The sequence below is a fragment of the Neopsephotus bourkii genome, unplaced genomic scaffold, assembly GCF_033783945.1.
Source record: "Neopsephotus bourkii isolate Nb327-2 ecotype Australia unplaced genomic scaffold, CSIRO-AGI_Nbou_v1 NB_1350, whole genome shotgun sequence".
Classification (NCBI taxonomy): domain Eukaryota; kingdom Metazoa; phylum Chordata; class Aves; order Psittaciformes; family Psittacidae; genus Neopsephotus; species Neopsephotus bourkii.
Genome location: NW_026901829.1, coordinates 1,147,764 through 1,175,570, shown reverse-complemented (window position 1 = coordinate 1,175,570; position 27,807 = coordinate 1,147,764). Strand labels below are relative to the sequence as shown.

Here is a 27,807-nt window from a genome sequence, read left to right as displayed (position 1 = left end):
GTGGGTCATCCATTCTCATACCTGTATGTGTTGTGGTAGTGGGGGTCTTGTGGTGTGTTTTCAAAGTGAGTGAAGCCAGTTAGAATAATAGAATAGTTAGGGTTGGAAATGACCTTAAAATCATCAAGTTCCACCCCCCCTGCCATGGGCAGGGACACCTCGCTCTAAACCATATTACCCAAGGCCTCGTCCAACCTAGCCTTGAACACTGCCAGGGATGAAGCATTCACAACCTCCCTGGACAACCTATTCCTATTGCTGTGGAGCCAAAACCTCTACTGATGCAAATGAATGTGATTCTAGAGAAGGTTGTAAGACTACACTGGTTTCCAGAAGATTTGAAGAACTGTACTCTTATCTGCAGTTTTACATAAGGTGACATCCAATGAAGAAAACTTCTTGTTGTTTTACTTGTACTTTGGAAGGAGCTCAGAAGCTTCTCAGGTGCTTGTATTTAGGTGCTGTCTACCTTGGTTTTCTTTTTTTCTGAGAATTTATGCACAAAGAGGGTATTAAGAAAAGAAAAAGAGACACTGCACGTTCTAAGTGAGTGAAGAATGATCAGGTTTGATCCAGACTGAGACAGGCACAATGCTTTCACTGAGGCTGTTTGAGACATTTGTTTTGAGCACTGAATTAATGTAGTTGCATATCAGAAAATTGGAAGAAAAAGATTCATTGAGAACAGAAAAATTCCCCATCAGGTTGGCATTTCTCATCAACCTATCTCATCCAGTCTACTATATTGCACAAAGCCTTGATTGTGACTTCAAAGTGATGCTGAGGGCTTGCAAAGTTGAACAAGTACTCTTGTTTAACAGAGGTCAGCTCAAAGGTTTCGCATGTTAGTATAAGGCAAATTAGGTAACTATTTCAGTTTATATCCAAGAGAGAAGTAAAATCTTTGGGGACTGAGCTGAAATTTAGATGATGTGAAGGTTGTAAGAGGAAGATGAAAATCTTTCTTTCTGTATCTGTCATCTCAGTAATTTTTCTGGGTGGTAGGTTCATAGGAATCTCTTTTTTTTTAATACAGGATTGATTCTCATGGGTATGTGGAGGAGGAAAAGGGTAACTACAGATAAAGAAGCTGCTGTGCTGAAATTGTTTCAGGCTAGCTCCTGGAAGGTAAGAGAAGTTATGATATGCCTTAGGAAAGCCTTTCTTCCTCTAATGCTTGATGACCTTTAAAAAGTTAATAAAATCAGAAAGAGAGTGAAATGTAGCATTACCCAAAGTGAATGAGTGCCCTAGAGAGGTTCATACTAAGAATTAGGCCACAATATGTGTTGCATGCAACCTCCGGAAATATACTAGTATTCTGGGACAGATGTTACCATCTTCCCTGTGATGAGAGGTCTGTCTGTTGTTTTCCCACTTCCTCTGTGCCCTTCCTTCATCTCTGCCTTCAGATTTATTATTACATAACCCTATCTTCATAAAACATCATTTTTTTTTCCCAAAACCATAGCTATTGCTTCATCAAGGCTCAAAAGCCAAAGCATGACAACTCTCCTAGGCTTCCAAGGAAAGAACAAGCAGAAGTGATCTGTTGAAGTGCATTCCCTATTTCTTTTACTGTATGAGGGTCTAGGTGAAACACAACTCCCCTGCCCTAGTGTCATAATATTTTTTTTCTTGCAGTCACTGTAGCTGTTTATACAGACTAAATGTAATGTTTGCTGTTGTGAAAGTTCATCCAGAAGCCAAAATACACACCCTTCTCTTTTCTCTGGAATATTCAGTATGTTGTTTATGGTGAAGCTAAAGGACCAGCTGAGCTAGCTCAAAAGTCTTAAAAGACTTGTGTTTGCAGCCATTTCAGAGTAACAGACATACAGCGTGGTTGAAACTACTATCTGGGCAGTGCTACAGGGCTCCAGAGATTTATAGTCCTCAAAAAGCTCTTGTATAACTACAGAACTGTAGGCTTAACGCGCCATCTCACTCTTACCCTTCCGCTGTACCGCAGGGATAACGTGAGTCAGGAGTTCTATGAGAAGCAAGATGATGAACTGCTTTTCATGCATTGCTTCCAGAAAACTAATGATGAGCACTGCTTATTACATTAATTATTGTCAAGAGGTATTCTTTCCTCATGCTGTTAGTTCTTAGAAGTCATAACTACAGGTTTTGCAATGGCTGTTATTCAATGACTAGATCTAATTATCAGACCTGATTTTCTCTATTGGTTTAAATCTAATACAGTCATTCTTCTCCTGCAGGGTGGGTATGAAATGCAGAACAGAGTAGGGTAGAATGAGGTCTGTTACCTCAGCATAGAAACCTGGTTGGATTTTAAGTTATTCATTAATATTTCTTTTGTTTTCTAAACACATTTCTCAAGGAACTGAAAGCTCTTTTTGGTGTAGCCAGCATCCCGCATGTGTGACCCAGAGTGTCAGTGAGGGCTGTGGCCTGTAAAGTAACGTGTACAAATTATCAGACTGGTTCACACCAAGCATCTGCATGCTACCCACCTACAGAGAAGGCCCCAAGCTCACCTCTAATGTATTGCCATGAGCTCAGCATGTGAAAAGGTGCTTTTTTGGAAGCCGCTGGTCTAAGCTCAGGAAAGCCCTGCCTTCCTCACAGGCCAGTAGGTAAGGAAGCAAATGTGCTCCATGGGGACAGTGGGGTGGCTGCAGTGGCTTCATGGAGACTAACATTGGTGGGTCTGCTCAGGCTGTGACCTACCCCCTGCTCAAGCCATGACAAATGTTAGCCATGGGTCTCTTCCAGGAAAAGGAACCACTGTCATTGAGGAGCTTGGTCAGTGTGTGGAGAAGCATGCCTCATCCAGGCTCTTCAACAGTCTAGAAATCCCTCAGCCTGTGATTCTCCATGCCTACCTTATAGACCTTACTGGATGGTCATGGGGCTGCCAAGAGAAAAAGCTGCAGATGTGCAGCTGCAAGAATAGATGGTGAGACAGCAGGTGTGAGATCCTCTCAGACAGAATGGTGAGAAACAGCAAGGGGATCTGGTTTTTGTACAAATGCTTCTACTGCACAAGAAGCATAGTTAGGGGTGGGTTGGTGGGACTTGCCACACCTTCCAGGGCAGGAATGGTGCTGAGGGGAGGGATTCAGCCCTTGTAATGTGCACAAGAACAGATTGGTAGTGTTTCACCAAGTGCAAACAGCTGTCTGACTAAAAGAAAGCCAAATCCAAAAGCAGACACAGGTGTGATACTTCTGCTGGATTCTCTCTCCGATTGTGCTTTCATTTTAGGGATTTCCTGACTTGGTGTGGTCTAGTTAGTGACCATCAGTAGATCTCTCTTGTAAATGCTCATTCAGTCTCCCTTCAGAATTTTCTGCCTCTAGAAAATCCTCTTGCAAGTAGCATTGTGGTCTGTAGGGCCTGTCTAGAACCCAGCTTCTCATAGCTTCATTGATGGCTCCTAGTTCTTGAATATCTGAGGAGACAGCGAAGAGTTCCTATCCATGCCATCAGGACTCCTGAAGATGTCTCTTTACCAGGGTGGAGAATCCTAGCTCACTAGTTCCTTTTATGGTGACCACTGTTGTCACATGCCATATGTGTGTCAGGAACACATTGTTTACCCATGAAATGCACTTGTTTCTCAAATGAAACACTGAAGATGCTCATCAACATGTTAGTGAATTTCTAAAGTAACCCACTGTCTTGAGCAATTTTTTCTTCTCTCAAGACTCTGAGAAATAAAGCAAAGAAACAGATATTTGTTACTGCCTGCTCTCAAGTCTCATTCGAAAAAATGGCACCTTAATCAACCAGTCAATAAATGTCGTGGCAACACTCTGATTTTAGTTTTGCCTAAGAGGGATCATCATCTCTTGAATTACAACTTTCACTTCCTTTGCTGCATGAGTTTCTTAATCTTTTATCTCAGATGGGTCTAGCCCTGTGGATGGAGCAATGCCACCAACGCAGAAATACACTGAAGATGAGGCTGGGCTCTTTAATGGCAAGACTATGAGCAGGGACTCTGGGGACTGTGCTGGAGTGGAGAGGTGGAGCCACCATACAGAGGGGGTCCTTTGGGCAAGAGCATACAGCAAGGTGTCGTGGTTTAAGCAGAAGCTTCTGAGGGCATTTTGTGACAGTTAGTTTGGAAAACACTAGTGTTTTTTAAAATTAGTTTTCACAGGTGGGCTGAACTACTCTGGGGGGAGCCCTGTTGGGTATGGTGTGGCTTGCAAGGACTGAAATGGATTGGAGGAGCAGGCAAGCATTATTGAAAGCCTGTTAGTGAGCTTTCAATTGAAAACCCATTAGGAGCAGGCAAGCGTTATTGAATCAATTTCTTACTGATACTAGTGTCTGCCAAGAGCTTTCTCTCTATGACTCCTTACCAAAGACCTCAGAAATGCTGGTATGGTGTAGGAGGTTGTAGGGCAGCCACACCACCTCAGCATCAGACTTTTTTTGTCTATTTTCTGTAACTCTGTCTTCTTCTGTAACTCTGTAACTTCTGTCATGCCAGAGCATGCCTTGTCATGAGTTCTGTGGGATTTCATTGTCTTTTCGGCTTCTAAATGAAACAGAGTGTCCCAGACAATATTTGATCTCAGCACTGCATTATCTTCCCCTTCTGAGTACTTCAAGTTCATTCTTTTTCAGTGTAATAAACCCCAGAACCCTGTCTCAGTGCCTTCCTTCCCCCATTGTTCAAAACTGCCTTGAAAGTCCCTGGCTAGACTATCACATGCTCATCACTGATTTTCCCCAAGGGCTTTGTGTCTTGTGGAAAAGTCTTTAGGGTGGTTATCCTGAGTTTACTTTTCACAAGGGAGCTATTTTCTACTCATAGTCGAGGACTTTTCCTTTCTTCTAGACTGCCTCATTCTCCATTAAGGTGAGATACCAACCAGTTACAACAGCACTGTGCCTGCTTCCTGGAGAAACAGAATTTTGCTCTCTAAATTTCTTAGGCAGCCTTGGAGGAGTTCTCTTGTTTCCACCTGTCAAAGGCAGAAGTAAGAGGATGGCTTTTAATTTTAAAACAAGGGGTCATGTGAAAACCATGGGACATCGAGCCCTACTGCCTTTGTTGGTTCTTGAGATAGGCTGTCTCATAGGTTATAAAGTTGAGCTGCACAGTATCAAAATGCATTTAAAAATGGGGCTTTAATTCAACTGAATTTTTGCAGTCTCTGTGTTAAACAAATAAGGCACTACATCTATTAACTGGGGTAAGTGGAGGATACAGACATGATGCACTAGATGAATAGTTGTTTTGCTGCATCTCCCTGGTATCAGTGTGACTGTTCTCTATTGTTGTGATCCATTTCTTTCTAATTTTGTATTTAGTTATAAGAAGTAAAGGAAAGGATATTGGACCTACAATATTAACCTATCCTAGAACTGTGCATCAAGTCCTGTAACCTTGTGGAGCATTGTTTGAACCATCCAGTATAACAGAAAACTGAGTTATTTTTAATACAGCTGTAGCATTTTTCTAGATAATTTACAAACATATATATTTATTAATACTCTCTTAGTCTGTGGAATTGTGGAAGATACTGCTCTAAAAACATATTGACTCATTCCTGTTACATTTTCAGGGCAGTTTTGTCACAGGATTACAGCAATATTATATCCTGGATGATTCTGGGGCTTCTTGAAAGCATGAGCATATGCCTTTTTTGGAATAATAATCTTACAATATAGGAAATAGGCAAGGTTCTTAAATTCTTATGATTTTAAAACTGATATCTTGCTAATTTAAAGTCAATGTTTTGTGTGTGCTATCTGTAGCTGAGTTATTTCAATTGCACTTTTGCAAAAGACAAATTACTTAAACTGTTCAGTAGTTTTATATGCTTTAAGTTTTGCTGTACATTTTCTTATATAGTTTTTTTGACAAGATCCCTGTGAACTCAGCAAGGTACAGCTTGCATTCAAGCAGTTTTATACCTTTATTTGACTTCTGCAGTGCTGAGGTCTTTGGATCTTGAAAAATGTATGAGCTAGCATGTTTTCCAGCCCTTCCTGGAAGTCCTGGGAGGTGAATTCTAACAGCTGTCATTCATTAGCTTGAGCAGTTTCTTTTTTTAAAGAACAAACCCCTGTGCTTATTCTGCAAGGGAGACTTACTGGATTTTTGAAGGTTTTGGTTATTATTTGGTAAGTTAAGAAACCGTTGAGATTCAACTTATTTTTCCCCTCTCCCTAAAAGTTTTCCCTATAATTTGTGGGTATAGTGAAGCAACAAAAGATAAAACCTATGTTCTTTGTTTTGTCTCTATTTCCTTCTGTACTCCTAAATCCAGCCTCTGCCTCATCAGAGGGTCATGGAACACATAGGGATGATAGTGGTCCCACTGCCTATGACCTGGTATTCAACATATGGTCCATGGATGGTTAGGGAGGGGATTATTCTATCACAGGACAAGAAGTCACGATGCCTATCAAAATTACCAGGCAGCAGGCTTAAATCAAGCAAAGACAATTTGTTTAGTTTTTTAACACAGCATGGTATAGATAAACTATAGGACCGATGGACACAGGCTATTATGGGGAACAGGAGTATAAATGGGCTCAAAAGGAACTGAAGAAAATCACAGAAAGGCTTTTAAACGCACAGACGCAAAACCAGCCTCTGGCTCTAGCTGTCCCTGAACAGCAAGTCACCAGATCTCACTAGGGTGTATTAGAGGAAGAGTCACTCTTGCCCTGTTCTTTTGTCTTCCTTTCCAAAGTACCCATTATTGGCCACTGTCAGAGGAGGGAGTCTGGCTTTTTATAGATTTGGTCTTATTCACTGTTGCTGTCCTTACGTTACCAACCTCCTACATGTGTAAAACAGGAGCAGGGTTCATGGCTGAGCACACATTTCTAGTGTGAAGAAAAAATGTAGAAGTCATGTCCTCAGCCACACCACAACCTGATCTCACTTTGTTAATATGCAAGGTTAATGAGCATAAATGCATCTAATGGACCTAAACACTTTCTGTAGACTAAGAGCAGGATTGTGTTAGATCCTGGGATGGTTTGAGAAGTTCTTAATTCTGATGTGGTCTTATTTGGTTAGCTCACAAATATTCAGGAACAGAAAGAAAAATGCAGGCTTTCAGTGTAGATCAATGCCAAGAATGTAATCCACAGTTTGTCCTTAATCATATGAGTATCATCTCAAATGTTTCCAGTGCTTTTGGCAGGAATATTATATTACAAAATCTAGGATGCTTGCCAGAAACAGAAAGCAGAATGTTCAGAGTGAAGGCAGTACCACTGCTCTATGCTTCTGCAGGAGCAACATGGCATGCCAGTATGGACAATTACTTTGAAAAAAGAAATTAAAAGGGCAACTTCTCATTAGTGTCTTACAGTAATTCCTTCCAAATAGTTACCAGTACTAAAATATTCACTGTTTGGTGTCTGATGACAATTCAGGAAGTAAGTGAAGGTGACTATCTTCTCAGTTTATTGAGCTTTTCTTTTATGGAGCAGGAAGAACTGATTTGTCTTATTTCAGCTTGGGCTAGACCCTGACTTTGGATTTGTCTGTGTGTTTGAAGGAACTTGCAGAACACTGTGGGGTTGCTTCACATTCACCTTGATAGACAACCAAGGGTAGAGTTCGAAGACTGGTACTTACACTTCTGTAAAATGCATCATTGAGTACAGAAAGAGTCCCATGAGAGAGAGCTGGAGAACTGTAAGGTCTTGTTAAGCCTCCTTTGAGAATTACATGCAACTCAGTACTTGCTTTATTTGTCAAGGTGGAAGTCCTGTTTGTCTTTAGAGAGTGAACCTTTAGCCATTTCTGATGAAATTGTTAGAATAGGGTACTATAATGGCTGTAAGCTGTCCTATAGAGAAAAGGACAAATTATAAACTATTTAATTGATACTGGAAAATTTTCATCTTGCATCAGACATGTTGACTTTGACACATTTTTCCTTGTTTCTCACTTTTCCTGCTCTCTGTCCCACATGACTGCTTTTCCAGGGTCTGCAGAGCAGTGTCTGACATTCTCATCCCTTCCAGGCAATACTCCAGTTGCTTCTGCAAAAGATAGAAACAGAGATGATTTATTCAGTAATACATATGAATTTTGTCATTCTATTTGTATTATCTTTCTCATGCTTTATTGAAGAACTGTCCTTAAGATCAGCTAGAAGTTCCAGCTGTACCTTACCCAAAATACACATCCTACAGAAAACCAAGGATGGAGAGATGTTCCTTTATTGGCTATTCTTTTAAAATAAGAGGAGTCTGAGCATCAGCCACTGGATTTTAAGTACCTACCCCATTTGGGTCCATTGATGCTATGTAGTTACATATAGCTGGTAACAGTATTTTATTGCCATGCAATAAAAACATACTGGTTTAGCACCAATGCCAAAAAGCCTTTCTGGATGGTGCTACGCTTTGCTGGTGCCTCCCACTCCTCAAGTGTCCAAATGCAGGCACAGGCATCACAGAATCAGTCTCTGATTTCTGTCAAGAATGGGGTGGCTGAAAACCACTTTTCTCCTTCATGTCAGACAGTTGTACTTTTCTGTGGTGGCAGGAAAAGGGTGGAGAGGAGGAAGTGTTGACCTCAGAGCTGCTTTCAAGCTTATCTTTCTTGCATTTCCTTGGACTGTGGGGTATTTATGTCTGCCAGCTGGGACTTACCTGTGGCTGTGTCTTAGTTTGAAAGCTGACTGACTCTTTAGGATGCTTAAAAGACCCATATATGCTGTTGCGTTTGCACCAGATATGTTAGAAGTTACATTCTGTATCACATAGGCAATTGAAGCCACAAACAGAAATTGGGATGCATTTTCCACTTGTTAGTGAACTAGGGATAAATCTAAACACGAGAAAACATATAGCTTATTATTTTGATTCCTTCTGCATCTCTGCTCAGCTGAAAGAGCTTGAAAGAACACTGAAATTAGAGGGAAAGCAACAGACCAAATACATGAAGGAGCAATGCACACTGCCTCTCTCCTGTGAAAATGAAGATACAGGTTCTAGAAAGCTTTGGAGGCACAAAGCTTGTTAAATCCATGTCACATTTTTCAGAGGAAGCCAGATGTATTTAGGGAAATGTTGCTGGCAACATTACTGTTGCTTAAAAAAACCCCACAACTGCTTTCTAAACGTAACTTTCTCTTAGTTATAAAGTACTAGTTACTTTCATCAAAGGAAATTTTAAGATACATTTGCTTGTTAACTGTATACCTAGTGACTTTTTTTTCTGTTGAAGATCAACTTGACTTTTTGTTTAAACAATACCACAGGGTAACTAATTAGAGAGTGGTAAGGAGAACTGACAAAGTAGTAGCACTGGCAGAGAGAAGAAAATCAAAGTTTCCCCCTTGTTAGTGTCAAAATGTATGTGACTGAGTGACAACCTAGTTAGCTAATTCCATACAGGAGTTATTTTGCTTTGTGACCTCTGTTTTTAAAACCTTGGATGCATAACTTAGAGTATACGGAATCAAGTTAGGTACACTTGCTGAAAAAGCATACCTTCCAAAGACTCTTTGGCAAGGCATTTAGACCCTCATGTAAACTCCAGTTCTTCAATTGCCATGTTTGCTGAGGACCTGTGAAGAAGTAGCAGTTGCAGAAGATAGCCAGTTCACATGCCTGTACTGCAAACAGTGTTATGCTGACACTGTAATGTGAGCAATTGAAATGCATAAGTAGGATGGGATATCTGAGGCTAAAACAGACCCCCTAAATATATTGAATAATTAACTTTACTGAAACCAGAAGCAAAGTACCCAGCATTTAAACAAGAAATGCTGGGCCTCTTTTCTGTGTACATGAAAAATGAAACAAAATTAAGTCTTGGAGCACAGTCTTAGATAGGCTTGGAGTCCTAAATGAAAGGAAGGACACAAATTCAATAACAGAATTCAAAGCCTCCAGTAGGTTTCAGGCTCAGCACAGGGTGATACAGGAGAGTGGAGCCCAAACATCTCTTTGCAAATCCTTATAGAAGTCTTATTGAAGGAACAGAGGGATTACATAGCTGGTTTTCATGTGTTAAACTTGTCTTTCAACTGAAAAGAAGTCCTAGTTGACTTCAGTGACAAAATAGGACTGTATTAGGCACTGAGTAGGATTTCAGGACTTCAGGTTTATTGATGCACTTTATATTCCCTTGGGAAATAGTGGTAATCGCCTGTTTTCCCCTTAGAGAAGTGACTTTGTACTGATCTGTACCAGATACTCTCTCCGTGATACATTATGTTCTGCAGAGCTGGTAAAAAGCCTTCACTCCAACTTTTAGCATATTGTTGTACTGCTTAGTGCTGGTATGAAATTAAATAGCAGCAGTTTGGGACTCATGCTGCTTTGTGCCCTTGTTTTTTAAATATTTTTTATATTCATGGGTCCTGTTGTTTTATTATAACATCCTGCACAATATGTGGGGTGCTTTAGTTGAGAATAAATTGATCATTCAGATTTTTTATTAGTCTTCTTGAGGCATGTCAGTCAAGTCATACTAACTGTAAAACACTGAGCAATGATTAATGAACCCTTTAGAGAATGCAGGTGAGTTCTGCTTCACATTGTAGTTACCAGTTTTCTCAGAACGTTTGCTAATGCTATAAGCTTCCATATCTGGGAGATTTGCTGTGTGCTGGGCCCTATTAAAACAGCTTAGTTTCCTGCTGGCACACCACAATGCTTTAGGAAAACATTGCCAATCGGAAATGCTGGCCACAGGGTCTTACATAGAGTTTATTTGCTTCTTGAGCCTCTTCTTTGAAGGATGCTGAGGAGCTGCAGTCCTGGTTCTTACTGCTGAGAGCTACTTCCTCTTGGGACTTCTGAAAACTAGCATAATGTGATTCAACTTGAGTCTAAAAATGACTGCATGAATCATTAGGTAGTAAGCGCTCTGGGGCCTCAGCCAGTCTTCCTGTTCTGCATTTAGGTAGTGTGTAATATTATAGGGGTTTAGATTTGAGTGTCTTATGACCTATGCAATACTCTAGATATTAATAGTAGTCATAACTAAGGGATATAGTTTGTCTGCTTCTGATCTCATCAGAGCCATGTTTCAGATCTTGCAGAGCTGATTGTAGGAATTCAGTCTTTACACCCCAACCTTTATTATTTGAGCAGCAGACCAGTCATTGTAGTAACTACTCTGTTCTACACACAGCAGTTCCCCCCAAAGTAAAGTAAAAACTGTGAGATGGAAAAAAGATACTTGATGTAAATGCCATTTGAGTAAATGAAACATCTCTACCTGAAAGGAGGTTGTAATGAGGTAGGGGTTGGTCTCTTCTCCCAAGTAAGAAGTGATAGGACAAGAAGTAATGGCGTCAAACTGTACGGGGGATGGGGAGGAGGGTTAGACTGGATATTAGGAAAAATTTCTTCACAAAGAGGGTACTCAGGCATTGGAACAGGCTGCCCGGGGCAGTGGTGGAATCACTGTCCCTGGAAGTGTTCAAAAACCATGTAGATGAGGCCCTCAGTGACATGGTTTAGTGATAGACTTGGCAGTGCTGGGGTAATGATTGGACTTGATGATCGTAAAAGGTCTTTTCCAACCTAGTTGATCCTATGATCAGGCATTGTAACTCTGAAGTGTGCAATTGGAAATGAGGATTTCTGTGATGTCCTGTCCAAACATGCCAGAAGGTACAATATTTTCCATACAGTTCTCTTAAAATTATATTGCCTATTCAGTAAAATTTTTGATTGGACACTGATTATCAGCAAAGCACAAGGAAAGATTAGGGGATGCATTGTTGCCCAAGCCAACTGTTCAAAGATGACTTAAAGTCACAAGGTTTGTTTAAAATATATATAATAACTTGGGGTTCATCTCTATTTGCTGTCTTGCTCAGGGGCTTAGATTTTTTTTGACTTTGGATCTGTAACCAGGCTGATGAAAGACCATTTTTTATCAGGGGAATTGAAGGTCATCTGTAGTCATGGGATTGCATGAGTTAGCCTTCAGGGAGAAACACCAGATATTACATTATTTAGTGACATGGAGTAACATTATGTCCTTTTAGATTGCTTTTCAGCACCAGAGAAAGATGATATTTCTAGTGATTCTTACTAAGAATGTGGATAGACCTTCTTGTTTCTGTGTTTTCAATGAATGATAGTGAACCTTCTTTATAGCCATAGGCAGATCACATTTTGCGGCATGTGGGGGTAAACCACTTCTCAGATCAGCATGTTTGTGTGCAAATGAATGCTTCCTTAATGGAATGCCCATGTTTCTCTGAAAGGGCTACAGGTGTGTCAAAGCAGGGTTTGCAAAGAGCAACCATGATTCAGGCACTTTCATGACACTGGAAGAATAAAAGTGAATGTTGCTGAGAACCATAAAGAATTACAGAATGTAACCATCCTCCTTTTAATCTAATCTTGATGGCTAATCCTCTGTGAGCAGCAACATTTATGACATTCAAAATGGAGTTTGAGTGAATTGATTCCAGAATCTCATTGATGGCCTCAGTGTAGCCTAAAAGCCACACATTCTTAAAAGTAAAATGCAAAACCTCTGTCAGACTCTCCTCTCCACTGGGCCTTGCAGAGGGACCTGGCAGTTAGCTTGTGTGGGCTTTACAGCAGGTCTACAATCTGTCATGCTGGTGGCCACTCAAAACTGCTTGAAGTTCTGAGCTCAAGGTTGGGACCTGGAGGCATGTGGGCCTTATTTATATAGAAAAGGAGTAGCATGACTATATCTACAATTTCTTTCCATTCCCCAGTGTGCAGGTTAAACCAAATCAGACTATAGAAGATAAGATTAATTAGACTAATACACCTTAACCTATTTTTCCTTACTGAACTGAAATTTGTGTGCCTACATCATCCTATTATTGTTGCCCAAAGATATAAGATACACTTATACACCAGAATGTTGCATGTGATGAAATTATGTTGGCACTCACCTAAAATAACAGTGAGGACAGAGCAATTCCAGGTAGAACTTTGGGTAAGCTTCTTTTGTTTAACTATGGTCTTGTCTGTAAACTTTACTGCAGCTGGCCCAAGTTACACTGGCATGATGGCTGTCTTAATCTGAGTTAAGATCCTCCTTGGGTTTGGGTATGGGGTTTGGGGTTTGCTTTAGTTCCTTCTGGACAAAAGGAAATTAGAATAAGAGTATTTATAGTATAAGAACAGCAATTAGAAAAGCAGCTAACATGATAAAGAAGGCTGCAATTTTGTGGATGGGGAGACTTGAAATCAGAGTGACATAACTTTCTAGAAGTAAAATCAGAGCCCCCAGCAAAGCAGGGACTAGGATGCAAGATCTCCTGGTCACTTTTCACATCTTATTTGCACCTTTGTGTTTTTGTAAGTCAGGGAAAAGACCTGTGTAAGGGAGAGAGGAGGTTATTTTATTCTTGAGCCTGTGTGACTTTCACAACTAGTTTGTGGCTGTGTCTGCAACTTTTCAGATACTCAGTAGGTAGGGCTCAGTTCTCCCTTTTGGTAAGCAGAATTCAGGTCCAAGCCTGAGGATGTCTACACTCCTAGGCATAGCCTAATCTGGGAGCATTTATTGATACATAATGCTAGATCTCACAAGCAATCTGAAGTGACATAGGGACCTTACTGACTGCTGAGCCTATTTGCCATAATCTGTCCTCTGCAATGGGAAGAATAAGCAACAGGTAACCATATTATTTCTAATGCCAGCAGAAAGCAGCCTGTATCCCAGGTAAATTTTTAACAGAAGGTGGAGAACTAATCTGTCATAAAGAATTCATTCTTTCCCATTCAGGCTATGAGGAAAGTTACACTGATCAAGATGCAAAGAATGCCAGAAAAAAACAATAAAAGATTGGAAGAATTGTGAATTGTGCAAAGACAGATCTCCTTCTCAGGTTTTGGGAACAGTTTGCTGCCTAAAGGTAAATTTTCCAGGTTTTTGCAGAAGCAATGCTGTGTTTGGTACTTTTTGTAAGACTTCAAATATTACAGTTAGAGATGTGTTTGGGCCACTCCTTCAGGAGGTGAAAATCTTCCTGACTTAATGCCTACTGTAGAATGTCCATCGTTACAATGAAATATTTCATAATGGCAAAGTATCTCAGGGAATATTGTATAGCTGAAATAACTTATCGATACTTATGTTTCACTGACTAGAAACGTTCTGAGTGATATTACAGGATACTGCAGGAATAGCACCTGTAGCTGGAAGGGGCTTTGTGTAAAATTCTCATGACTGCAAACCCTAATGAAACTTTGTAAGCAACAATGAGAAATATAACAGCAAAATAATAATTAAAAAAACAAACAAGGCAAACCCAAATGCACACAAGCCCAACTAAGAAAGAAATAGCTCTAGAGTAACCTTTTGTGTGATACTTAACCATATTTCTCAAACTTGCATGTGATAATTATGTTTGAACACTAGAAGCCTTATTTTCATGCTATCCTCTATTTGCACGTTAACTGAGAAAAGGGCATTTGTCCTCACAGTTTCAAAAGCCTACAAAGCAGAGGAAGGAGATGCTTATGAAATCAACAGGAAATTTTATCTGGTAAGAAAAACAAGAGTGTACTATGGTCACATGATTCTTTTCCAGCAAGAAGTGCTTAGAGGGGCACAGCAACCCATATTTTCTACTGACTGACTCACAGAAGTGAGTCTGTACAAACCTTGCTGGCTGCCAATTTTCAAATACTGTTTCAGTGAAAATCACTTTTGAAATAAAAGGGAATTAAATGAATTGCCAGTTCTTGAAGCATTTATTAATAAAAGACTGGAAGAACTCCTAACAATGGAGGCAATGAGGCCTTGTTGTCCTCACTAAGAGAAAGTTATGGAGGCAGTACTTGCATACTTGTGCATATGTGAATCTATCTTACCTCAAGGTGACTATGGTTATGTCTATATTAGTGAGTAGCACCGTGCAATAGCAGCTAAACAGTGCTAAAGGACCAGTGTCTCCCCTATATGCTTTTTCGAGGTGGTTAATTTGGACTGGCTCTAGCCAGGTCCCATGGACTGACTGCCCTTTAGCAGCTGGAGCACCAAAACTGAACTTATCAAGAATATTTTTTCTGGTTTCTGTCCAATTCTGGTAACATGTTATTCTTTTCGTAGGGAGGGTTAAAAAATAATGGTGGGAGGATACTGAAAGATAAGATGCCTGAGGAGAAAAACTGAAGTATGAGAATGGGTGTGCTTCAGAGCAGAAAGGAAGAAGCATGGTGGGAGGAAAGAGAACAGGAGTACTGAAAGGCCATCCACAGGGAAAACAGTCACCCAAGATTAGAGGTAGGTTGCAGCTCACATAGGATTAAATACAGACAACAGAAATAGGAACAAATTGGTGCTATAATGAGTATAGCTCTTCATTTGTGGAAATGCTGGACTAGAATAGCTTTACTAGACTTCTCTGTTGGCTTTACCTTCAACTGCTGAGAAATTTGTGGCATACCAACTTTACCTTAATCATGAGTCTGATATAAAACCCCAAATGGCCATAATGAAAGGAGGAGAGGAAATAGTGGGTGTATGCATGTGGTTCCTTATGTGTGTGTAGTTGATTGTGTCCTGTGGCTTTGCAGAGAGCTAAAGCATGGTCCAGTGGGTAAAACAGATCAATAAAAGCTTAAGGCTTTTCCAGGCAGCTGTAACTGTTTTTTAAAGGTGGCCACTTAACTGTGTAGAAACCTTCAGAGTTTCCACTCCACAGACAGAGGGAAAATGTTAATACCCAGGACTATTAACTTGAGTTTCAGATTTAACAGTTCCTTTAACCTTTGGCCAGTGTTGATAGGTCATCTGCTGTAGGTGGTACTGGGAGATCCAAATTTGAACAGAAATACCTGGGCTGTGAAGCTGTGCTGGCTAGGCAATGTACCAAGGCTGAGTTAGAGAAACAAACTCTTCTGGTTGGCTTTATTTTCATCTCAGTGTAGTTCCTCTTTTCCCGAGGAGGTGTGTGTGGGGACACCTGATAAGAAGCACACTGAAAGCTTCTAGTGCTATGGAGATGATGTTCAAAACTTTATGGACTTCTCACTACTGGTATTAGAAGCCAGCTGGGTCAAGTGGCACAGACCAGACTGCTCTTGTTTCCTAAAGGTGTTTTTATTTGAAGAAATCATCAGTGCAACTTTACACTCATTGAGTAATTCAAGCAATGAAAAGTTTATTACTTGTGTAGCTATCTGCATTAATAATGTATTCCAGTTATTTCCTTCTTAGAGAGTGAAAGGGACTTTGACAGACTGTGACAAACACTTACTAGCTTGAATTCTTGGAATTCTTGAAAATCTGAGTCATGCCATTTCCTAATTCAAAATTTCACTGGGGAGCTCCTTCTCCACTCCAACACATACCCATGCCTGGTTGCACACCACAAAATGTTTCACGTGTTATCACAAGTGACTTACCAGGGGCAACTGTTACATTACTGTAGACAGTCAAGGTCCATTTTTGACCAAAACTCTTAACTACATATTGAGCTTGCCTCCCATTGGTTTTGGGGGGTTTTGTTTGTTTCTTGGTGATTACATTCACATAAGACATCTAAAACCAATTTTGAACAAAGATGCTGCAAATCCACCTGTAATTTTTTCTGCAAAATAGCAGTAATTACAAATGAGCAAATTTACAGTATCAAGATTTCCTTAAGACAGCTGAAGAACAGGGCAAACAAACTAATCCAACATACTTCATTAGTCTACAAATGTGCTATTGTTTCTAATAATTAAGTTTGGGTGTTCTACATAAAACATGTAGCAAGATTAACCATTAGATGCAGCTGAGTCTCTGGGCATAGCAAAAAGAGTCTGGTCTAAATATGAATAAGTTCGGGGGGGGTTGCAGTTTTGTTTAACACTAGAATAGCATGAATATTTTCTTCCCATAGTTGAAAACACTGATCAACCCAAGTATTAGTAAATGTGAATCTGACCATCCTGCATAGGTGAAACCTGCAAGGAAACATGGTAAACATGTGTAGTAAGCACAAATATTTTTTCCAAAAGAAGTAGCTTGCTTAGTTGAAAGTAAGAACTAATAACAATCACAATTGCTTTATCAACTAAGGGGAGAAGAAAGGTCTGACTGGATCCCTACCATGGATTATTTCTCTTTTTTACACTGGCAATTACATTTTCTGTTCCTTTTCAGCAGGCATAACTATAAAATGTACTAACCAGGTAAGTGCTTACTCTGAAGCGGAGCATCTTTCATCCTTAACTTTTTTGCTTTGATGAAAAAAAACAACGAAAAGGATATTTGAAGTCCACAGTATAGAATTTAACCACATGCGTGGGAATAGAATTGTTTTAGACCACGAATATCAGAATGGTCAGATCTGCATTCTGTTTTTTTGCCCATCATTTAAATCGTCTTGGCTGTCCCTTTGTTGCCTTTGACTTCCTCTTACAGATGCTGGTAGATAAAATAATCTAATTGAGGCTTCTCTGAATTCTGCTTTATGGTGTGTGAATGTAAGAAATTATTCCATAGTCAAAAGTGTGGGTTGGGTTTTTTGTTTGTTTGTTTGCTTTCTCCTCTTCCTGTTCTTTAGAGAAAGCTGGGTTTGCTCAGTTTAATCAGCTCAATGGCCAAACATTGCACCTTCAAAATTTCAGTCAAACTGATGCCTAAAAAAGTGCTGTCGTGGTGAGGTGAAGTGCTCTGTAACAGTGGTCATACTAGATATACTTTTGCAAATTTCCACATACTTTTTTTTTCCCCCCACTATAGTTTTAATACTGTTTTTATCCTTAAATCTCTTCTATTCTCATGGCAAAAGTTAAGGACATTTTTTGAAATGCATATGTTTTAATCTGTCAGAGGCTTTTCCTCTTCAAACTAGCCACTGTAATATCTTCAGACAATTATTAATTACTTGTGTTTCCGGCTTGTAGTTGCCAGTTGTCCTTCCAAATACACAATTCTTACACTTCCCAAACCAGGGGCAGAAAGAGATTTGCAAATCAGCAAATTCTGCAATTCTGTTTTCATTCTAAACTGCAGTGAAAGATAATTATGAAGCTCCTCACAAAACAGCAATCTGAAAAATGTTGGCTTGCCAATTTCAACAAATTAGGACTGAGGCAGATGAAGAGAGTGCAGGCTTCCAATTCCAAAAGCCCCTGGGTTTGCCACAGAAGCTGGGACTTCCCTGTTCCCTTTCATGTAGTGGGATGGCAGGAGATGGATGTGATTCTCTGATTTCTAGACTACTGGGGCAAGGAATCTGAAAATCCTGAGAGGGCTGCCAGGATCTGTAAGGCTCCTGATATTTCTGACTTTAGAAGAAACAAATCTGCTTCGTAGGCTGTCTGTGGGCCAAGAAAACAGAAGCACTCCCCAGAGTCTGTCTACTGAACTTCTGAGGAGCTCAGTGAGTAAAGCAGCAAGAGTTCAAACAGGATCCCAAGGGAAATGTCTTTGATTTAAAATGTATTCATTAAAAATTCCCTAACAACTGTAATTGTGGATGAGGAAAAGCAAGTGGTCTGCATAACAATGACTGAACATCCCAGGGAAAGTTGCCAGCAGTGACTGGCTGCAAAGTCAGATGCAGCTAATATAAATCTCACAGAATCTCTGCCTCATGGTGTCTCCCAGTGACAGCACATCTACACTGACTTAAAACAGTACTGACACCTTTCCTCAGTTTTATAGCCACAGCTTGCCCTGATCTTATTCCTAAACTCTGAAATGCTTTCAGAGTCATCTGACAGTTGTCCACAGGACCCATAGATCCCACCAACTGAAGACTGATCTGGACCCATGATGTGTCTGAACTGCAATGTTGGCTCAAACTCTCTTTTTTTATGACACTTTGGACATACGTAGAAGTTATTGTCAAAAAACAGTTAATATTTGATTAAAAAAAAACCAAAACAAACTAACCTGTGCAATGTCAAAATAAAACCCAACCATTTCCAACAATTTTGTTTTGTTTGTCTAATATTTTTAAGCCACCCTTTTTCTTTCCCTTCATATAGTCCAGTCTTCTTTCTCTGTTTGCCTACTGGTCTGAAAGACCTGAAAAATCAAGATATATGTCATCGCTTATATGGCAGCAGTTTGGTGTCTTTGTTCAAGATGGCAAACAGGCCACCTTTTTTGTTCTAGAAAGCAAATTTTTTCCACTCAGAGTGGCACATTACAGCATTGTTGCATTCATTTTGTGGAAGATTCTTAACACTGGAAGATGCTTTCACAAATTTCAAGAGAACACTCTAAAAATATCTGGTGAGCTATAGTGACAAGCGATATTTAGGTTGATATGAAGGTTTTAGTAATCACCCATCTTGCAGGCATTTTAAACAAAAGCAAGCCTGTTCAGAAAGCAGGCTGTGTTACCTACCACACATGCTGAAACACTGTCCCTTCACAAGCAGAGGCAGAAGTGGATGAATCCTTTCTGGAAGAACAGCCTTTGGGTAGAAGGAAAAATTGGAAACACTGGAAATAGTAAAGGCAAAGAAGCTCCATCTGGAAAAGGTAAAAATCTTATTTCTGAAAATACTACTTCAGTCCTTGATGTGACTTCTGCAAAGACCACCTTTGCATCTATTAAAATATGCAGGCATGTAACTACTGCAACTGTTAGTGCCAGTATGCTAGTTGACTCTTCTGGAAATGCCACAGGATCCTTCTTTCCAATAAAGTGTACCTTTTCACTTGCAGAATCCATGTTTCAGTTTCTGCTTTCAAATTTCTCTGTCGTTCTCTATTGTAAATCACTGTTCATGATTGCTTGTCAACAACAGTGGCACAGTAGCTCTGGAGTAATTACTGTATTTGTTCTTCATGTTCATGATGCTGTAATGTCGGAGGAGTTAAAAGAACATATCCACATGCAGGACGGGGCCTCTACTGTTGACTTTAGATCAATCTTTCTTTCACCTAAAGGGAGCTGTTCACTTTATAAGGGGTCCTCTGGTTTCTCAATTCAGCTGTAAATGTTTAGACAAAATTTACAGGCAGCAGTCCATCAAGACTGTCTTTGTTTGCTGTGGGGATACAAGGGTACTTCCTACAAGCTCCTACTGAGCACTGTACTGGCAAATCCTTAACAGAGATATTTATTTAAGTAGAATTGTTTTGGAAAAACTATTACGTGTGTACATTAGAGTTGATTTGCATAGAGACCTCTGACCCTCCCAGATACTGTGTTACCCAAATTGCTCTACCTCATGGGACAGCTAACCTACAAAGCGAGGTTGTTTGTCCCAGGTAGTTTAATTCTGTAAGTAACTTCTCCCTCTTACCATATGCTGCATGGCAAGAATCATCTCTGGTTCAGTTATATTTACAAGAAAGTGAAAAGACGTTTTGAAAAACTGAGTTTCCTAATCACTAAAATTAAAAAAGGAAAAAAAAAAAAAAGAGAGAATCTTCAGTAGAGAATAAAAAAATGTTTGTGAAAATAGGCAGTGAGATGGATTCTGATCCTAGCTGTATGGATTTAAATAAAAGTTGGTTTACTGACATGAAATCTACGTTTATATAGGCATAACTGAAAGGCAACATTTGGTTCACTGCTTGTGTTGCAGTGGCAGCTGGGCCTCCTTTGTGCTTGCTGGATAACAGACACTTCTACATGGTCATACCAAGTTCAATGACCAACTCAAAAGCATGGGAAATGATGCAAGCATCATCTATGCTAGGAGAGAGAAACATAACTGAAAGTTACTTAATTCCGGTCATGCTTCTGTAAGAGAAGTTGCAAGTTTGCAGCCTTTTCTCAGCTAGATCACTGCAAACACTGGCCACTTACAAAAAAGTATGACTTTTTTGTGTTTGTGGATATTCTGACTTAGCCCTTCCATGCTTTTAAGGGAAGAAAGAGTCATAGGGCTTTAAATGATGCCGATGATGTGGGAAGAATCTCTGAATTTTCACCCACTTACCTGTACACTTACCTAGTATGTTGTGGCAGATATATTTATCTGTTTTCTAAATCTCCCTTGCAGCTAAATAAAACCAAGTACTACATCATGGTTTCTGTAACAAGACTATGAAGTCTCAGTGGCATCATTGTGCCGGAGTCATACTAAGTGAATGCTGGTGAGGCTGCTTCCACGGTAGCTCCTAAAACAGGCTCTGAAGAGTAACCTGACCCTGTGCTCCCTGCAGAGGCAACTGCAGGGGAGGAGAGCTGCTCCCTGAACTTTTCTGTTGAAGGAGATGACTGTTAATGACAAAAGAACGATCTTACTCCCGATCCCATTGTTCTGTTTTCCAAACCGATACCTCCATGGAGATTAGAACCCAGTTCTGAGTGTTCTGGATTCACCTCCGCTGCCAGAAGAGTCCACATTTAGTTAAGGATCAAGGTTAAAATATGCCTGCAGTAGAGTATAGTCGGTAGAGTGTAGTTCAAACGTGTGCCAAGGTCAGGGCAGGGGAAGGGACTATCTGAGCTGCCTAAAAGCTGCTGCCAAGTGCTGTTAGCCTTTACCCAGTGAGAGCTGACTGAGCAGGCAAGACTCCTCTGCTGAGCTAAAGGCTCATTTAAATTATTTGTACAGCACAGTTTTGCTAAGCACCACTGAAAGTCTGGATTGGGGACATCACCTTTTTATTGTATCCTGAATTGCTGGATGTTTTTTGTTTTCATTGACTTCAAGTGGATCACCATCATTTTCCTGCTTATAATGCTGATCCAGAGCATGAACAAAAATACCATGGAGGAAAAGATGGGATGAGAGGCATACTGAGACCCATCTGCCAAGAGTGCAGGTATCTGCTTCAGATTTATTTATGCCAATCAACAGGAAATTAGCAGGGCTTCTTGCCTCCCCTTGTGCGGCAATGGGCATCACCTGAACTTCACTTATGATTACTCTTATGATTTTCTGCAACTTCCAGTCTCACTGTTAATAAGTGCTCACCAGGACCAAAAAGACCACTAGCATCGTCTGATTCAGTCCTCCTTCTACCATAAGTAGCTACATATAATAAGCACGTGGGCATTTTTAAGTATCCAGAAGGGTAGTTGTCTTGTTCTTTGTAGGTGTGAGAGAGGAAAGAGCCCCAGACTCTGATTCTTGGCTGGCATACTTAAGTAGGCTTTATTCCACAAGGTGGGAAAAGGCTAGAGGAATGTCCATGCCTTTTAGGACAGGGAGTCCCCCAGAAAAGGTGGGTACAAGTGGGTTTCCCAAAAAGGGGATGTTTTCTCTAGAAAGAACAATGGCAATGGCTGCCAGACCTGAGGGTGATGTTAATGGGGTGGAGTTCTTTATGGGAGCAGATGTGAAGACAGAAGGAGAGATTTCACACCAAAAGAGCTGTAGTGCTCAGGGACTTGGAAGGTCTGTGGCATATCCATGCAACTTTGCATGGCAAGTTTCTTGTTCAAAATATCCATAAAACATCTCCTTCGTACTCCACCAATTTATATTGTGCCAATGCTTTACAACAAACATAAGGCTTCTAGAACAAGGCCAGAGAGCTAAAGGATAATGTGCTGCGGACCAAGGGCACCAAGTCTTCAGGCTTCTGCTGTGGCAAGGAACTCATTAAATTTGCAGCCAGTCTGTACCCCTTTGTTCTCCTGCCAGCATTGTTTAACTCCTCTCACAAGCTGACAGGCTGGCCATTCTCAGTGTAACCCTTCTCTGCATCTTCTCCAGAACTGTTTTCTTCTGAAGTGTGAGAACCCAAATTGTACGCTGTGCTCTGGGGGAAACACCAGAATTTGGTACACCTGCATCAGTGCTTCCCTAACTCTAGCAGAGAAATATTGTCTTACCTAAGGCTTGTTCTCCTTTTCTCTGAATGGCTGAAGATTTATTTGTTGTTTACTTTAATCATCTTTTGTATATCCTTGCTCATTGGACTTCTGACAAATCCAGCCTCAATCCTATGCATCTCTGTCTCTACACCATATCTTTACTGACCAGGACTGTTTACTATTCGTGACTCCTAAGAAACTCTCTATGGTGCTTTTTTTTTTTCTTTCCACCTACCTATTCAGGCCTAAAGTGCTTCCCAAGATTTTTCTTTTGCTTGGATATATACATGGAATAGTTTTTATACCTTTGATCTAGATATATTCTAATCTTCCTCCACATTCAAGTCTCTCAGCTCTTCAGTTCAAGTAAATTCACTAATGATATTCCTTAATTTTGCAATTTTCCCTTCTGAAGTTGAAAATTTAGTTACGAATCTGCTTCTGTCATTCTGTTCAATGTAAATGGAAACAGTTGCTGAGAACTCAGCCCAGTGCTGTTTTCTGTGACCAGCTTTTTTGAGTATCTTCATTACTTACTAACTTGGGGTTGTCTCTTTATGTCGACTACTGAGAAGAAATGTGGCAGCTATTGTACACATGGCTAGCTGGGCCCAAGTTTACTATTAGAAGTATTTGTTTCCCAAATAGTATCTGGGAAGTCGAAGTTGACCTTGGCACAATTCCCAGTAGTGTTTCTATAATAACATTTCAGTGACAGACCTCTTCTTGCACCACTGTATTTTAGCTGCAAACCAGAAAAGCCAGATTTCAATGAGGGTCTGAATCAGAAACAAGTACCCACCAAAAAACAAAGGCTTTGAGCAGGTGGTCTGGGCTGCTGGAAGTGAAGCTTCCTGTTCAAGTATAATGGTGAATTTTATGATGAGTTAGATGATGATGAGTTGAGTGACTGATGGCTTATTTTTTAATCACTTACAAGGACCACTTGATGTTTTCCACGTGTCCGGATGAAATGGCTAAACACTGAAGTAAAGTGGTAAGATTGTAAATATCTTGGATATTGGCCTATTGGTCATATTTACACAGGTCAGATATGGCTTCCATTTGGAACAGGAGTAGAGCAGTAAAATAGAAAAGTCCACTCCATGAGCTATTGTTTTCCTAGGTTATGGAGACCAAGAAAGCCTTTTCTGCTGTAGGGCTGCTTTGTTAACCTGGAGTGCTGTGAAGGAAGGATTCCCTCTCTCACACCACTAGCTCTATTTCATGGGAGTACCAACTGGATTCTTCCAACCTGTTGCAAGTGACTGTTTGGCCTGTAGCAATGGTCATTATCTAGCAGAAGTTGTAAGTGAGTAAGTCAGTCTTGGGAAGAAATATATTTAAAATACTCCCAGCTGTTGCACCTACATCCAAGACTTGAACTCTTGAATCTAAGAAACATACAAAGCACTTGTCTCCTTCTCAGCCTGTCTGTCTCTTATTGAAATTAGCCTGCTCTTCATGTATGACAGGGTTTCTAAGCCGCTTCTGTTATACCACTCCTGATTTATAATGGCTCACCTGGCCTTCTCACCCTCCTTGGAGTCTAATCACAGCTATGTGATCACTTTTATAACCCTGTTCTCTGTCTTCTCTTGCTGCATCGTATTTCAAGCACATATGCAATCTGAAGAGGACCTGGTGGAAAAGCTGCTGCTCCAAACCAGTAAAGGAATCTAAGCCAGTTAACACTGGCCACAGAAGAGTTTGAAGCTGAAAGGTTGTATGTCTCAGACTTGGAGTAGCTGCCTTGGTGCTTGTAATAATCACTCAGCTGTAGAGGTGAAGCCCGAAGGACACAGAAAGTTGGGAATCTGGAGGCTGGAATAATAGGCTGTGCAATGGGGAGTCTATGGGAATAACAGAGAGATCTTTTAAAAAAATGCACAGAAAGAAACTGGGCATTAAGCTGTGCTTGAAACTGCAAAGGTATTTCACATGCTGGCCTGTCCTTTGGAAGGAGACAAGCAGCAATGAGTCCGGGCATAGTACTGCAGGAATCATAAAAGGAAAAGGTATTTCATCTTCCAAAAGAGGCTTATGTCAGTCATCTGAGTACACAAGGTTAAGTGGGTAGGGACCCAGAGCCCCAGGTTCAAGAACTTCTTGTTCTCTGAGCTCAAGAGCCTATCTGCATTTAGCACCTGGGCTGTGACCTAGAAGCAGACTGCCCTCTCCCTCTGCTTCCCCCAGCTGGTTACTCCCTCCTGTGCACCACCTCACCTCTCCTCCCATTCTTCCCTCATGCCGGGTGCCACAGCCAGCATCCTCTGTGAACAGCAGTCCACTGTGTGCCTGTGAGCTACAGGGAGGGTACCGCCATGTCCCTGTCAGATGGGTGGATGACTTGGGTCTTGAGAGGTTTGTTTCTTAACAGGGCAGGAAGCACCAACTCTTGTCTGCTTTCCGTGTGGGAAGGGCTTTTTTCAGTGCTGTGAAGATTCACTTTGGGTTACCTTTGGATGCATGTAGAGGTGCAGTCATGCCAGTATACTGTCATCCATTTTAAGGATGGGGAGGACAAGTGGGAAACTTGACAGCTGGAAACAAGGTGGAGGGGAGGAATCTTCAGTTTAATATTGCTTTTGATCTGATGAAAACCACTAGCGCAGGACTCATTTTCCATAATTTTGCAAACTGTTTCCCCTTCTCCTTCCTGCTGTTTTGCTTGCAATGCTCTTTAGGTGGGTGTGTTTTGACCTATTTCTTCCTCTGCACATGCCTAGTGAAGCATAGGGATGTTTAGGGCCTATCGGATAATGTATTTCTTTATGGGTTTGCAGATACGGTTATGTATAGCTACATGCCCTGAGGGCTTCACTCTGGTTGGCAAATAGCACTTCCTAATGTGCTTACCACTTCAGATTGCATTGGATTGGCTGGCAAGGAGGCTGTCTCAGCCTACCTAGGTTACCTCCACGACATTTCTTGTGTTCTATGCTTCGTTTGCTTGTGTCCTCTCTCCCAAGCAGAATACAGCAGCATTGCACAGCCTGGGGCAGGACAAGGCACTCTGCACTTCCCAGAAAAAAAAAAAGTCCCTCGGGACCATGAGAGCAGTCACAGCCTACTGTTCTTCGACCAGGTCTTGAAAGAGTGACCTTGAACTAGGTAGGGGTTGCATGCTATGAACATGCTGTGGGTTCCTATGAGATGCCCTACAGCAGCTAACCAGATGTTTTAAAGCTCCTGAGACATGCTTTAGCAAGTTGTCTCCTGGCAAAGAGTCTCTGGAAGAGGTATCATGCAATAACAAATTGGTGACTAAGCAAGCTATGTGAGGCCTGGTGCTTAATTCAGCTTGAGTGGTCAGTGCAGTGGAGAGCAGTCCCCTAATATACAGGGCACAGGGACTGAGAGAAACTGTGAAACAGAGTTGTGCTGAGACAGGTTTTGGATCTCGGTAGCAGAGAGCTGGGCATGTGTGGGACTTAGCAGTGTTCTCATGGCGTGACATAAAGAAGATTAGGATCAGACTGTGATGGTAGGTAGTAAAGAGGAAAATGAGTGGAGAAGGGGCATTATGACAGTCTGTATTTCTGTAAATGCATTAATCTCCTAAAGTAATTAATAAAGGGGGACAGTTAGGTTGCATTTTAATTCTAGGACCAGAGGTGTAGTCTATGATAGACTGAATAGTGCATTGTGTACACAGAGCCTGATCAGTCATCTTGCTTATTGGTTTGCTGGAGAGGAAATCATTTTTATGATGCAGCAACTTTCCACTCTGTTTATTCCATATTCTCTTCAGTTTCGCTTTTCCCATGTTCAACAGTTTTTCCTTCCATTTCCTGTAATTTTTCTCTTTGTTTTCTCCATTTTTTCATGTGAGGTACAGCCTGACTGTAGCATTTTTCTTTGTTTTTTAGTTTAGCTCAGGAGGTACATAGTTTCTCCAGGAGGTAAAAATAGATTTATTTTAGTTGTTTTATATTTAAAGGTTTCTGTGGCTTTTAGGTTTGGTTTGGGAGAGGTTTGTGTCTTGGGAGAGTTGATTTTGTACTGAAATAGTAAAAAAAAATCTGTTGACTTTTTGGTCACATTGTTTTTGCTTGCAGGAGCATTCATTTGCCTTCCTGCTAGTCATCCTCTTCCAAAGGATTTTGAAAGCTACTCACTGTTGTCAAATCATTGCTGATAGCATTTGTGTGGAATAGACTACGTCCCAGAGAAGTGATTCCTTATACTTTCCGCTAAGTAAATCCATTGATGTTGCAGATGAGTTAATAACTTCTTGCTTGCGCAGATCATTTTGAAAATACCAAGGAGCTAAACTTTTTTTTGCACTATATTAATTGTTCAAATTGCCATTGAATCCTTGGATTTAGTTCAACATATTTAGATGACAACAAACACCAGCTTTCATTCTGTCAATGGTCTTGGACAGTTACAGTTGCCAGAAGATACCGAAGTGAAATTACATTATCACAAATTAGACTATTATATTGCTTGACCAATGTAGTTGGAATTTGGGATTTTGCAAATAGAGATGTATTCCAATGTCTTAGATACAATCCCTTGAATTTCTTACACATGCAGCCTTTAAGCAAGGGAATAAAACTGAGCAACAGGTCCTCTGTTCACAGCACTACATCACCTATGGACTTTGGCTGCAAATGTGAATGCTTGTATCTTCCTAGACCTAAACACCTTGTGCAAAACTTGCAGCCAGCTGTAAAATCGAATGACTTCTAAGTGATCACATAGTATCCCCATAGGACCACTGAATATGTCTAACTAGCTTCAGAGATGCATCAGTGACTTGGGTTGGTGTCTCTGAGCCAGTGGCTCAGCCCTGCTAACAGCACGCGCCATATTCTTCTCCCCTATGTTTTTCAGCCTGCCCAAAGATTCATGTTAGACTGTTATTAATACCCAGGTTAGGTAGTGTGAAATGAGCTCATGCCCATGAACTCATGCACAAAAGATGCAGCTGCAGCACATGCATCCTGTCTGGAACAGAGGCAGGAATAGCATCCATTTCCTCAAGGTTTCCTATACTTCTCTGTGGTGAATAGTCTCAGCATCTTGTTCTGCAAAAATCTGGCACATCCTGAGAGTAAGTTTATCCTGTATCCTAAACAAAGGGGAGGCCATGCAAAATAAAGCAAGGCCAGCACAAAATAATACTGGACTACATAATTTAAGACTGAAT

General features: G+C 40.7%; 1 long non-coding RNA gene across 1 annotated transcript; it reads left to right on the top strand.

Annotated features, from left to right (window-relative positions):
* Positions 1 to 808: 808 nt before the first annotated feature.
* LOC133219347 (uncharacterized) lies at positions 809 to 14,654 on the top strand. Its single transcript, XR_009727408.1, has 2 exons — positions 809 to 1,128; positions 13,703 to 14,654. It is a non-coding gene; the product is annotated as an uncharacterized LOC133219347 (long non-coding RNA).
* The last annotated feature ends 13,153 nt before the right edge of the window (positions 14,655 to 27,807 follow it).